The sequence below is a fragment of the Zonotrichia leucophrys genome, unplaced genomic scaffold, assembly GCF_028769735.1.
Source record: "Zonotrichia leucophrys gambelii isolate GWCS_2022_RI unplaced genomic scaffold, RI_Zleu_2.0 Scaffold_1319_12472, whole genome shotgun sequence".
Lineage (NCBI taxonomy): Eukaryota > Metazoa > Chordata > Aves > Passeriformes > Passerellidae > Zonotrichia > Zonotrichia leucophrys.
The window spans coordinates 1-5,652 of NW_026993524.1; the positions used below are offsets into that span (position 1 = coordinate 1).

The following is a 5,652-nucleotide window of genomic DNA, read 5'->3' on the forward strand; positions in this document are numbered from 1 at the left end:
GCCTGAGACCTGAGAGCAGAGTGCTAAGCCATTGTTCTCACAGGTGTTGTTTGCTGTGTGCTACACTGAGCCCAAGGAGAAGAAGAAGGGGCACCGTGCCCTTTGTGCAACAACAGCCTTGGGAGCTGTCCCACCTCTCGGCCTGGCTGGACTTCTCCTGAGTTTCAGGTGGTCCCCCCACAGAAGACCCTCACCTGTTTTACAACCACCGGGACAGACAGACTGAGATGGAAGGAGCCTCTCCATCAAGGACTGAGACATGGAACCCCCATGTGAAAAGGCCCCTCTGCTCCTTCCAAGGACTGGGACTGAAACCCCCAGCCCGGGGCAGGTGTGTGGGGGAGGCAAGCTGACCAAAGCGAGATGTTTGCCTGCAGGTTGTGACCGCTGCACCAAGAAGACAATGGCTCTCGCTTACTGCTGAGAGTATGGACTACCTGTTACATCTATTCCTTATTGTATCTGTATCCCCCCCTCACAATTTCCAATAGAGTTATCATAATCAAAACCTCTGAGTTAGCGAGAGACTTCGAGATCTCCCCGATGTAACAGGCGGATCCATGACTGGACTGGACCAAAGGACTTCGTCTCTACATTTGGTAGCTCTATCCCCTCTCTCTTTCTCTCTCTCTCTCTTCCCCCATCTTTTTCTCTCCCTTAATCCCTCTATCGCATTTTGCTGTGCTCATTCAATAAAGGTGCATTTGTTTCGATTATCATTGCAAACCCCCTTGTACCATGTCGGTTCTTTGTGCACCCTGAGATCAAATCCACGAACCATCACGAAACCCATGACGACGGATCGTGACAGCCCCCGAGGACCCCTCCCCAAATTCCCCCCCCTAGCCCCCCCAGACCGCGCTAAAACCCCCTCAAGTTCCCCCCGACCCTCCCCATATCCCCCCCAAACCTGCTCAAAACCCCTCCCCAAATTCCCCTCACGACCCCTCCAGGACCCGTCACCTGTCCCTGCGCCTCCTCAGCAGCTCCCGGAGCCCCCCGTCCTCTCCCAGCGCCTCCCCCGCTCTCTCCAGCGCCTCCCGCAGGACCCGCCCGAGCCCGGGGCAGCTCCCGGGGGTCCCTGAGGGGGTCCCGGGGGGCGGCGAGGGGGGAGGAGGCGCCCGCTCCATGCCCGGCCCCGGGATCAGGAGGCGCTGCTTCAGGCTCGGCTCTGATTGGCTGGAGCGGCGCAGGGAGTGCGGGAGTTGCAGCGGGGAGACGCCCGGTGATTGGTTGGTTTCGTGGAGGGCACGGTGACTGACATGGGGGGGCGGGGCGGTGCATGGTGTTTGGCTGCATGGGGCAAAGAAGGCAGGAGTTGCCGAGGGGAGACGCGCGGTGATTGGTTGGTTCAGCTCAAGAGAGGCGGGAGTAGCTGTGGGGTGCGTGCAGTGATTGGTTGGTTCGCCGCGTGAGAGCCGTGCGGTGACTGGCTGGATCAGGCGCACGGGGAGGCCGGTGTTCCTGAGGCGAGACCCACGGTGATTGGTTGGTTTGGGGCAGGGCGCGCTGCTATTGGCTGGGAAAAGTCCGGGATTTTTAAGGGACATTCCTGGTTCTTTGGAGAAAAACTTAGATTTTTAAGGAAAAATTTCCGATTTTTGCAGGAGAAACATTCCCGGATTTTTTGACCCCACATGACCCCAAATAACCTAAATAACCCCCAAATACTCGAAATAAACCCCAAAGAACCCCCAAAAAATCCCAAATACCTGAAAATGCCCCAAATAACCCCAAGCAAATCCAAATAACCCCAAAAAACGAACAAAGAAAACCAAATTAAACCCAAAAACCCCCGAATGATTTCAAGTACACCGAGAAAAATCCCATATACACCAACATAACTCCCAAGAACCCCAAATAATTCCAAATAAGCCCAAATAAACCCAAAAACTTCCAAATAAACACAAATAATTCCAAATAACCCCAAATAAACAGAAATAAACCAAGTAAAACCCAAGAAAAACCCTAAAGAGTCCATAAATAACCACAAACAAACCCTAAATAAACCCAAAGAAACCCCAAGAAACACCAGTTCTTTCGGTCCCCACCCTAAAACAGATCGCGACCAATCAGAACACGCGGCACTGATGACGATCCATTTGCTGGGCACAAACTCAGAGCACTGGCCCCGCTCAGCGATTCTCAGCCAATCAGCGCCCTGCCCGACTCTGACTCATCACTTGCCAGCCACAGACCAAGGCCTCTCACTGCGGTAAATACTCAGAGACCGCGCGGGGTAATTTCCAGCCAATCAGAGCGTGTCTCGCTGATGACTCATCAGTTGCCAGGAGCGGAATTTCGTGGGAGGGGGGAAGGTGACCTTGGGGATGAGGTGGGGACCCCAAATTAATCCAAACTGGGGTCGGGAGCCCAAACCGGAGCAGGAGGGGCCTGGAGCCCCCAAAACCAAACACGGGGAAGGGGATTGGGGGAATGATCGGAAAGGGGAGAGCACGGAAAAGAGGAGGGGTGGGACCCCAAAATTGAGCTGGGACGGGATGGGACCACCAAATTGAGGTGGGAGGGGAATGGGACCCCCAAATAAGGCTTGGAGGGGTATGGGATCCCAAAACTGAGCTGGGAGGGGGAGGGGACACTCCAAATTTACCGGGGAGGGAGATGGGACCCGCAAAACTGGATGAAGCCAATTTTGTTCCTGGAATATGTAAAGTACTTTATGGATACGCAAAAAGTCGATAAAGAGGAAACAGGCTGATCTAAGCGGAGAGAGGACCATCGAGCAAAGGTTGTTATGGCCACCAAGACCCCCCAGTTATTTACGGGAACACTCCTTAATTAATCTGGTTTTAATTACATCAGCCTGTTGCATATTCATAGACCCTCAAGCATATCCAAAAACTAATCTACATATTTCCGGAACTATTTTACATGGCCCGACCTTGGGGGTGTCTCCCCATTTCAGGAGCCTCCACTGGAATGGAAAATATATACCCCCTCCCATTGATAAATAATAATAATATAAAAGAAATAATAAAATAATAATTATTGAAATTAAGGGGCTCTCAGGAAAAGATATGGGCGTAGAGAGAACAGTTCTTTATTAGGAAAAATTAAAAATACAAATGCAGTAGTAAAAACAAAAAAACAACAATGACAGTGTGAGAATTCTCCGGGAATCCAGTGAAAAAGGCTGATCCTCTTGGAATCCAGTGTGAAACGGGCTGATCCCCGGAGAACCCAGTAGAAAAAGAGCTGATCCTTTCGGAATTCAGTGGAAAAGCGCTGATCCTCTGTGAATCCAGTGGGAAAAGCTTGATCCTCTAGGAATCCAGTAGAGAATGAGGCTGATCCTTTGTAATCCAGTGGAAAAAGGGCTGATCCTTTGGGAATCCATTTCTTATCCCCCAAAGACAGGGCAAAGGCAGAGCCGTGGAGTTTTTATAGGGTATCCCAAGGGTGGAGTTGGGGTTGGGGTCAGGGGAGGAGTTCTTAGCAACACAAGAAGGGTGAGATCAAATTCCTGCCTCTTAGCAACAGCAGCACTCCACACAGAACGTGTCCCCAAATCCTAAATTCCCTCTAAAACAACTCAGCAATTATGGAACTTCAGATCTATCTATTTGATCAATTTCCTTCATTTAACCCAGTTTTGGGTGTTTTTAAAGGATGAAGGTGAAGCAGAGGCCAAACCAAAAGGCGAAGCAGCCAGGTGTGTTCCCAACATGGATCACAGGGAATGTGAGTGACCAGGGCTGTGCCCAAAGTGCCTCCTCCAGTGGGGGATGGAGCTGGAGCAGCGCACGAAGCTCTGCCCGCACTCGGGGCACTCGCAGGGCTTCCCTTAGTGGTGCCTCCGTTGGTGTTTGGTCAAGTCAGAGCTGCTGCAGAAGCTCTTCCCACACTGGGGACACTCGTAGGGCCTCTCCCCAGTGTGGATGCGCCGGTGGGTGACGAGGTGGGAGTTGCGCTTGAATCCCTTCCCGCAGTCAGGGCAGCGGAAGGGCCTCTCCTCTGTGTGAATCCGATAGTGCAGGAGGAGATGGGAGCTGGTCGGAAACCTCTTCCTGCATTTATCACACTCGTACGGCCTCTCCCCGGTGTGGATGCGCCGGTGGGTGATGAGGTGGGAGTTGCACAGGAATCCTTTCCCACAGTCGGGGCATTGGAAGGGCCTCTCCTCTCTGTGACTCTGATAGTGCCGGAGGAGATTGGAGCTGGTCCTAAACCCCTTCCCACACTTGGAACACTCGTAGGGCCTCTCCCCAGTGTGGCTCCTCTGGTGCGTGATCAGGTGGGAGCTCTGGCTGAAGCACATCCCACACTCGGAGCACCTGTACGGCCTCTCCCCAGTGTGGATCCTCTGGTGCACAATCAGGCTGGAGTTCTGTGTGAAGCTCTTCCCACACTCCCCACACTTGAAGGGCTTCTCCCCAGTGTGGATCCTCTGGTGCACAATCAGTTCGGAGTTCCACCTGAAGCTCTTCCCACACTCCTCGCACGTGTGGGGCTTCTCCCCACCATGGAGCTGCTCATGGAGCACCAGCTCCGAGCTCTGGCTCCGTCTCCGGACGCCTTCCCGGCCCAGGCTGGCTCTTTCCCCCTCAGATCCCCGCTGGCTGCGTTTGCAGCCCCTCCTCGTGCGGCATCTCCGGGGCTTTTCCTCCCCGTTGGCTTCCTGCGCCGTGGAGCCGCTCAAAACGGCCTCTTCCACCAGGTTCTGCCGTGGGCATTTGTCCTCCCTGCTCTCCATGCTCAGCTCCTGCTCTGGGGGAGGAAGGACAAGGACAGGATGGGATTTGCCTCCGTGCCACAGGCAAGGGCAAGGAGATCCCCCAGGGCTGAGCTGCAGCCGGGGCCGTGCTGGGCTGGGAGATGGAGCAGCACAGAGGGGAAAGGGGCACTGACTTCCTCCTCACCTGCCTCAGTGTCCCGGGGCATCTTCCTCTTCCTCGCAGCCTCCCTGGGGCTGGCAATGGGCAATCCTGGTTTGGGGAAAACAAGGGATGAGAGCATTTGTAGGAGCACTGGGGGTAGGACGGTCGGGACGGACGGAGACGAGAGAGCTCTGCAGCCAGGGCGTGGAACTTGCGGTTTATTGCAAAGGGCCTGGGTGCAGGGCCCTGCTTGAGCTGCCAGGCACAGCTCGAGCAGGCCTGAGAGAAGAGAGGGGTAGAGAGGTGAGAGGGTAAAGAGTAAGAGGAGAAGAGCGTAAGAGAGTAAGGTTCCTGTTACAATACACTAAATCTTCTTCTGTGTTGAATGTTCTATTTCTCACTAACCAATCTAGTACAAGATAAATACTGAGCATTACATACAGCCAGTAAATCTACATCACCAACATGTACATTAAACTCAAACTCCTCTTGGACCCTCTATGAGCTAGGGGTCCGCTCTGACCTTGGATCTGTCTGCGAGCAGAGGAATTGTTCATCAAAAGGGATTACCTTCATTGAGCCACACCATTGTTTCCATATCACTAACTGAGGTATCTAATTTGCTTTCATTTCAATCTTCCTTATACTTTTATGTACAAAAATCTTTTGCAGACAATCTATTTATAAGCTTTCCTTCTTCCCCAACACACATTGAGTTTGAAGGTCGCTCTGCCCAAGTCCATCTCTACAAGTCACCGCCATCAGTGCTCCACAAAAACCTCCCAAACACCCAGATTCAGCCCTGAAAAAGCCT

The 5,652-nt window shown here is 53.1% G+C and overlaps 1 pseudogene; it reads right to left on the reverse strand.

Moving 5' to 3' along the window:
• Positions 1 to 3,041: 3,041 nt before the first annotated feature.
• LOC135442137 (zinc finger protein 239-like) lies at positions 3,042 to 5,414 on the reverse strand (annotated as a pseudogene).
• Between the last annotated feature and the right edge of the window lie 238 nt (positions 5,415 to 5,652).